The 8566-nt window shown below is 32.1% G+C and overlaps 1 protein-coding gene across 1 annotated transcript in view; it reads left to right on the top strand.

Annotated features, from left to right (window-relative positions):
* Positions 1 to 8566, top strand: part of LOC145984124 (uncharacterized) — a 928179-nt gene that overhangs the window by 48905 nt on the left and 870708 nt on the right. The window lies entirely within an intron of this gene.

Genomic DNA, 8566 nt, shown 5'->3' with positions numbered 1-8566 from the left:
AGCTGAAACCTTAGAGAAACATAAAACTGCAAACACAATATATATCTACATTCTTCCAAGGCATAGGATAGAGTAAAAACATGGCTTGCTTATGGACAAACTCAACAACATAGGAATAAAATAGACAAGCAATCCTTTTTTCAGTAGAAAATTCCAATTACTCAAGTAAGCTACATCATACGTAGTACATAAGAAGAGCAAATTAACATCATCAGCAGTAAACCATCATGCAACTTCTACCTGCTGAAACAACTAAGTGAGTATAATTTATCAGAAAAATGCCTACATTTCAGCCTAATTTACCTCTACATTAATAATACTACAAGAATACTAAGGGTTCAAAAGTGAACACTACGAATAATGTTCAGACTAAAGTATAGGGCATCTTGCAAAGGATTATTACTCCCTACATCTACAAGTCAATAACAATTATTCTAAATACTACGAACTTGGACAAAATATAGTCAAATACACAACACAAAAAGGAAAATAATTACAAGTAAAACAGCAGACACTCAATATCTCAAAACAATCCGGTAAAAATATTCTACAACAAACTGCCTCATAACATAAAACTGCTAAGTCCCCAAAACATATACAAATACAATCAATAAAAACTACTTGAAATGGGAAAACTGACTACAGTCTCACAGACTTGATGTAAAATAACAGCAAAACTTAGAAGCATGCACAGTCAATAGTGCTCAATTTGCATACAGTTCACATGCAAACTCTCATGAAAAGGTTCAAAACAGTCTCCCAGCTCAGTTCTCATCTATACTTGGACAACAAAATCCTGCAACAAATTCTCAGAAATCCTACCTTTCCTACCCTTGCTTAAATAGCTAAAGTGCAATCTTCATACTAAAATATTGAAAAATGGCATTCTATTTACATAAAAGTGTGAACACACGTGTTTGTCTGCGTGTACTCTTAGATAAATTGATAAAAAAAGCAATATAGTTATAAATCAAAGACTATACCTAATAATATTAATTTCAAAATAAGCTGATAGAAAAAGATATAATAACTACAGTATAAGCTTTTAATTTTTGTTAATTACAAAAAATAAAAGTTAAATACAGTAAATAAACTTGGTCCCTTACATTGAAAAAGGAACATAAATTGAGAGTATTTGAAAATAAAATCCTTAGGAAAATATTTGGACCTAAAACAGATGAGGAGACAGATGAGTGGAGAAGGTTACATAATTTGGAAGTACATAATTTGTATTCATGTCCAGATATTATTAGAATGATTAAATCAAAAAGACTTAGGTTTTTAGATCCTGTGGTACAAATGGGAGAGGAAAGAAGAGTATGCAGGATTCTTGTTGGGAAACCTGATGGTAAAAGACCAATAGAAAGACCAAAACAAAGATGGAGGGATAATGTAGAGATGGACCAAAAGGAAATTGGTAGGGAAGGAAAGGAGTATATAGATCTTGCTCAGGACTGGGACAGATGAAAGGCATGTGTTGCTGCAGCCATGAACCTTCGGGTTTAAGAAGGCTAGAGAGTTAGTTAGTTATACATTAAATAAGCATAATATTTGAATTGTAAGTAGAGAATATAACAAATGTACAATGCATTGTGCGAAAACTATGTCAACTTTGCATTATAAGCAGAAAATTAAACCAGTTTGCCTTAGAAATACATTTTAAAAATAGCCCAAAATAGCATGCATAATAGAAAATTAAGAAAACTTTCTGATGCATAAAAGTACTGACTAGTGCTGAATGAATCAATTACTGTAAAATATTATTCTCTGATTCAAGTAATTTAACTGTAAACATCATCTTTTGTGTGTAAAATATAATTGTTAGTTGAACTGATAAGTACAAATATTAACTTTATACGCCTTGATACACTCTAAATAACATAACTTTGATATATAAATTAGTAACAATTTGTTAAAATTAAGTTAAACTGTAGAATTGTTTTCTTAAATAAATATAAATATAAAGTAAAAATAATAAACAAATAATTCCTTCTTTTCCTATTTAAAGAATGCCAAACAGTGTAAATCAGTTGTTAGTGGCTAAATAACATAAAATTTGAAGGCAGTAACAATATTTTTAAAAAATACTGCTTTTTACCTAACTTTGTAAATTAAATACTAGTACATTTTGTCAAATTATAAATAAAATATACATATTTCTTTGGTATTTGTACTAAAGTGAAGAAAATATTACTAAAACTTGGCTAGTACAGTAAATCTAAGAGTTTTAGCTTTATTTGTCCGTAACTGGATATAATTGTAACTTGTTAATCTCGCCAAACACAATCTTTACCTCAATTTTGGAAGCTAGCTGAACTTTAGCGTTTCGAATTACATATAGTGAAGGCCTCTATAGTGGAAAAATACACCCAGTCTGTAAAAATTTAGAAATGTTGTCTCCTTGTCTGTCGAACCAGACCAAAAGTGTTCTCAAGTGTTTCAATATATTTCTTAAAATAACTAACTTTTCAAAAAAAGAATACCTTGTGCCCAGATAGCTTAGTTGGTATAGCGTTAGGCTTTTAACCTATCTGTCCAGGGTTCGAGTCCCTGTCTGGACGATAACAATTTTTAAATTTTGTCATCGGATCTTTTGCAACAGTAAGTCGTGAGTAAGCTTTTAAGTTTCTCAAATATCAGCATCTTTAGCTAACAGTACAGCATAACCAGTATTATTATGATAGAAATGTTCTGGTGGAAGAACCTACACCTACTGTAATATCTCTGTGGTATTAACTTACATGCAGCCCATAACTTTTGGGATTGTTTCTCCTCCGTTACATTTCCTGGCCATTTACCTTTAGCGTCGCGATTAGCCTCAGAAGCAAAAAAAAAAAGCGAAATCTTATATTTGTTCTTTTTATATCTCTGAAACCACCTATACTATAGAACTACATTTAATGAATTTTTCAGTCTTCCTGTTTGATCTGTTAAATAATCCAGTCAATAAAAATATACTTGCATAGAAAAATATGTTTTTCAGATACTTTAATCGGGTAATCTGCTTTTGCGTACTTCCTCCGAAATATACACAATCATAGTTCTTTATAAATTTAGCACCTGATATAGAATAAGTCGAAGTCTAGTTAGTGTTGGCCTGTAAGTGCTTCTGGAACATGTAGTTACTTGAAAAGCAAATATTGGGTGTATAAAAGGTAGCATTCTTGTGAAACAATGAAAAATCAACCTCATTTCCTCGTAACATTAGCTGTAAATGGTTCTTGCAGGTTAACAAAGCTCTGGCGTGTGGGCCTACGTCACCTACAATCCTTTGTAAGGTTCATGTTGTCCTATAAATTGTCGCTATACATACTAAGTCCCTAGTTACACCCTAAGCTTTTAGTTTCAATCAGAGGATTTCAGTGTTCAGATAGTGATTGTAGCCTCGTATAATAAACCAAATGGAAATAACCCAAGTGTTGATGCACCCAAAAAATCATTTAATACTTCTAAAATACCTTGAAAAAGGTTATAAAGCTAAATTATTCTTCTAGCATAGAAACAACATTTAGCAAGTGGACTTATGGTCCATATAGTCAATCGTCTGTGAACTTCGTCTTGTCCTGTGAATTGAGAATATATTGATAAATGGTTATATATATATATTTTAAAAAAAAAAAGAAACAATGTTGGTAAGCGTCCAGTTATGGACCCATCGGTAAAGGGATTTCAGTCTTTATAGACACACAATAATTTTCGTTACACTAAAAATTTGGCCTCGTATAAAAGTAAATAGTCGAAATGATAAACATTTCGTGTATTTTATCCAGTAAGCCTTAGCTAGAAATACAATAACAGCGTTACAGACATAAAAATTAAGCAAGCTTTGATATTCTAGTAGCACATAATAAATATAAAATATCCTTTAAAATACTCTGACAAATAGTTGTGGGTTATCTGAGATCAAAATTTTCAAGCCCTCTCTCCTGCATAAATAGGCTCTAGAATTCACTAAGCCTCAAAATAATATTGGGTACATAAAATAAAAAGCAGATGGAGAGTGATGCTGATCGCATCATCTCCAAACAGCAAAAACAAAAGTATATAGAGCCCTTCCTGATATATTTAGAAAACTTTTACCTAGTATAGCAGTAACAAAATACTCAGCAAACTCTAAAATAAACAAACTTTCCTACATAGCAGGCGTAACCTGACCTAAATAAATACATATAGAAATACAGAACCAAAAATAGCATAGTGGAAATCAGTAAACCCTAATAATAATAATAATAATAATATATTCTGTGGCTTACATTTTAGCTAAAAGTACTTTTTCTTTAGTGTTTTTTGAAAAGATTTAAATAAATACTAAACTCTAAGTTAAAAATTTGTAAATGTATATATGATACGAAACAAAATAAATACAAATTAATACATACCCTGCAAAAAATCAGTAAAAAAGTTGAAAACATCTCTTTGTGCATCCAAAATATAATAACAAATCCTTCCTGACTGGATTAAATTGTGTTATTTGAGTAATATTAAGCCTAAACTTGTAAAATAAAAGGGTAAAACTTGTCAAAACATACTTTTGCATCCAAAATTTAATTCAAAACACATCTAAATTGTGTTATTTGAGTAAACTAGAGAATAATACTGTAAACTTGGAAAATATATCTGTCTGTGTGTGTGTGGGTGTGTGTGTGATGGTGTGTCTGTGTGTGTGTCTGTGAATGTTTGTGTGTGTGTGTCCAAAATGTAATAAAAAACACGTTCAAATCGTGTTATTTGAGTACATATTAGGCTAAACTTGTAAAATAAACAAATAAAAGTTGAGAACACACACTTTGTGTGTCGAAAATGTAACTAAAAATCTTTCCTGAACAGATAGAATTGTGTTATTTGAGTAATAATAAGCCTAAACTTGTGAAATAAACAGATAGAAGTTGAGAACACACACTTTGTGTGTCGAAAATGCGACTAAAAGTCTTTCCTGAACAGATTGAATTGTATTATTTTGGTAATAATAAGCCTAAACTTGTGAAATAAACAGATAGAAGTTGAGATCACACACTCTGTGTGTCGAAAATGCGACTAAAAGTCTTTCCTGAATAGATTGAATTGTATTATTTTGGTAATAATAAGCCTAAACTTGTGAAATAAACAGATAGAAGTTGAGAACACACACTTTGTGTGTCGAAAATGTAACTTAAAAGTCTTTCCTGAACAGATAGAATTGTGTTATTTTGATAAAAATAAGCCTAAACTTGTAAATAATAAATTAAAAGTTGAAAAAATCTCTTTGTAAATACAAAATTTAATAAAAAATGTTGCCTGATTAGTACAAATAGTGTTATTTTGGTAAAAAATTAATATAAAGTTGTAAAATAATAAGTTAAACGTAGAAAAAATGTCTTTGTGAGTCCAAAATTTAATAAAAAATGTTGCCTGATTAGTACAAATAGTGTTATTTTGGTAAAAAATTAATATAAAGTTGTAAAATAATAAGTTAAACGTAGAAAAAAAATGTCTTTGTGAGTCCAAAATTTAATAAAAAATGTTGCTTGAATAGTACAAATAGTGTTATTTTGGTAAAAAATTAACTTAAAGTTGTAAAATAATAAGTTAAAAGTTGAAAAAATGTCTTTGAGTCCAAAATTTAATAAAAGTGTTGCCTGAATAGTACAAATAGTTTTATTTTTGTAAAAAATTAACATAAAATTGTAAAATAATAAGTTAAAAAGTTGTAAAAATATCTTTGCGAGTCCAAAATTTAATAAAAAATGTTGCCTGAATAGTACAAATAGTGTTATTTTTGTAAAAAATTAACATAAAATTGTAAAATAATAAGTTAAAAAGTTGTAAAAATATCTTTGCGAGTCCAAAATTTAATAAAAAATGTTGCCTGAATAGTACAAATAGTGTTATTTTTGTAAAAATAAGGATAAGCTGTGAAAATGTTTGACATAAAGTCAAAGTTTGGTAAAAAATAAACTCAAAATTAAGTTAAATAGCACACAGTAACATACATTTACTACCTAAATCAATAATCAAAGGGTCCTAGGTTCGTTACCCCGTGATAAAAGCAAATGGTGAAAACTGTAGGCCCCGTCCCTAATAGCTCTCCCTTCTTCATAGTACAGATAAAAAAAACCTGCGCTAAAGCGTCCTGTGCCTTGAAGGCAAACCTGAGCGGAATATTAATTGGCGGCGGAAACCGGTTCTACAAGCGACGCATAGCTTAAGAGATTTGACCCTTGCTGCTTATTTCCAGACATCCTTTGTTGTCTGGTTGAATCCCTCCCCTGCCCTACGGCATTGCATAGCTTTCCCCTGTTCTTGCGTACTGGTTAACCTTGAAAAAACCGGTTCTGAAAATCTACCGACGCGTTCTCTGATTGGTCAATCAGGATCTTCCTTTGTTCTGACGTTGTGACGTCATTTGACCTTGAACGCACTTCCCCCAAATTCCTTTCTCCTCTACCTGCGCGGAGTTCAGATTCTGAGACAGTATTCTGTCTAGCGTCTGAGATCATCGTCTTTAATACAATAATACCATACATTATTACATAGTACTAATTAATAATATTACATATCGCGGGTTCGAGTACCGGGACCGTCTTCTTTCGTACCATTACCACCGTTCATAGCGGTTCATAAACCATAGAAAACTTATTTTCAATATTATAAACATTAATTATTATAGTTTCATACATTACATACTTTGTAGTAATGAATATGAAAACATATGCATAGCGTTTAGTACCTCTAATTACCTTTTATATACATATTTTTCATAAAATAAATAAATATATATTCATAAAAGTTATAAACATGCAAATACATAAATGTAAAGTATTCTAAGTACTTGCAAATAAATTAAAACCCGTGCAAATTAGTTCTAAGTACGTGCAAATTAGTTATAAGTACGTGCAAATGAATTGCGAATATTAAATAGCGAGCGAGCTTAAGTCGGTCAACCTCTACTTACGTGGAAGAAAGGTTGAAACTTGAACACCCTCCGTAAATACCACTCCCTATTTTAAAATAATATTGGTGGTTTACTGTGATTTCAAGTGCACGTGTGTGTGTGTGTGTGTGTGTGTGTGTGTGTGTAACTATAAGTAACCATTATGCAATATTAATAAACAAGTTGATTTTGCGAGCAGAATTTTACTAGAAATGGATGCTGCCTGTTATTTCAGGTTTCGTAATGTAGCATAGACGCCGACATAAGCTTTGAGCGGTGTATACTTGCGCCAAGTCAACTGAAACATTGGAATTAAAGACTTCCCTTCCTCTTCCTTTCATCCTGGCACTTCCATGCTAGGGTTTCAAATGCTTTGATGGATCTGTAATATGGGACTATAACTCCAATAAATCCTCTGCTGGACATCTCATGTATATAGTTTATACTAGAATCGAACCTAGCTTCTTTTATTTCGAGGCGATCGTGTTACCCACTACCCTTCTGAGAGGTCCCTGTCTGTTTTACCAACTGGTTGTGAACTTTAATAATGGTGACGTTGGATAACATACATTTATGTCTAATTTCTTAAAAAATAATCTTGTTTGTGAGTGCAGAACTAAATATTTGATGGCACTGGATATAACAGATTTCGCACTAGCGGCTCATTTTATTTTTATACGTGAGCGGAACGTGGCTTTTTATTCACCCTGCGATGGTACTTTTCTTCAGACCACTTCTGCAGTTTTTACAAAGGACGAAAGCGAAAGGACGTGTAAGTGAAATACGCTATGAAACCAGGCTCTAACTCTGGTCAGGCATGTATCATGCTTGTCCTATCACCATTTCTTCAGCTCATCATTCATCCTCACCGCCGCGATTAACCCATTAGATAGAATAGCAGAAATAACCAACCTAGAAATGGGATTTGAAAACGTTCTATCGAAATTGCACAAGTTGAGTACACTGCCCACGGGAAGAAGATTTCCGCTTCCGTGAGTAATGATTGATTGATTTGCTTTATTTTACCTCGCTTTTTGTGTCACTTTTGGCTAATTTGCGAAGATGAGGATGAGTGATGATATGATGGAATTAATGAATGGACACTCACAAACATCCATGCCCAGGCCAGGATTCGAACCCTGGACCTCTGTGCTAACCACTCCGCCATCTTCCTTGAGTAATTATACAAATGATAACAGGAAGCACTTCATAAGTAATTTATTTCTCTATATCTTATGTAACTATTATTCGCTACTTAACTTAGGATTAATTATATTTGTATGTCTAAATAGTAAGTTACAACTTTGCTACCTAAGCAGCAACTGAAACTGCTACATTTGCCTCTGAAAATGATGAAAGCCAAAGAAAGTCATGTAGAATTTGAAAAGCTAATGTATCTAAAGCGTGTAGATTATTGTTAATAATTTACTACATACCCAGCTTTCTTCCTTAAATGAGGTATGACTTATTCTTCATTATGGCCATGTGTTAGCAGCAATCCCCCTCCCCATGAAGTTTTATCTTGCAACTTCTATCACACGCACCACATTATGACTGTCTCCGTAATCTAAGACAGAAATGAAAATTGTTTCCAAAGAGCTCAGGAAAGAGTGATTTCTATCCCGAGGGATATCTGTTACCTCTTACCAGTCCATC

This window comes from Lepisma saccharinum, chromosome 2, assembly GCF_977018435.1.
Source record: "Lepisma saccharinum chromosome 2, izLepSacc3.1, whole genome shotgun sequence".
Taxonomy (NCBI): Eukaryota; Metazoa; Arthropoda; class Insecta; order Zygentoma; family Lepismatidae; genus Lepisma; species Lepisma saccharinum.
The sequence above is the reverse complement of the archived record's forward strand: the minus strand, read 5'-3'. Positions and strand labels throughout refer to the sequence as shown.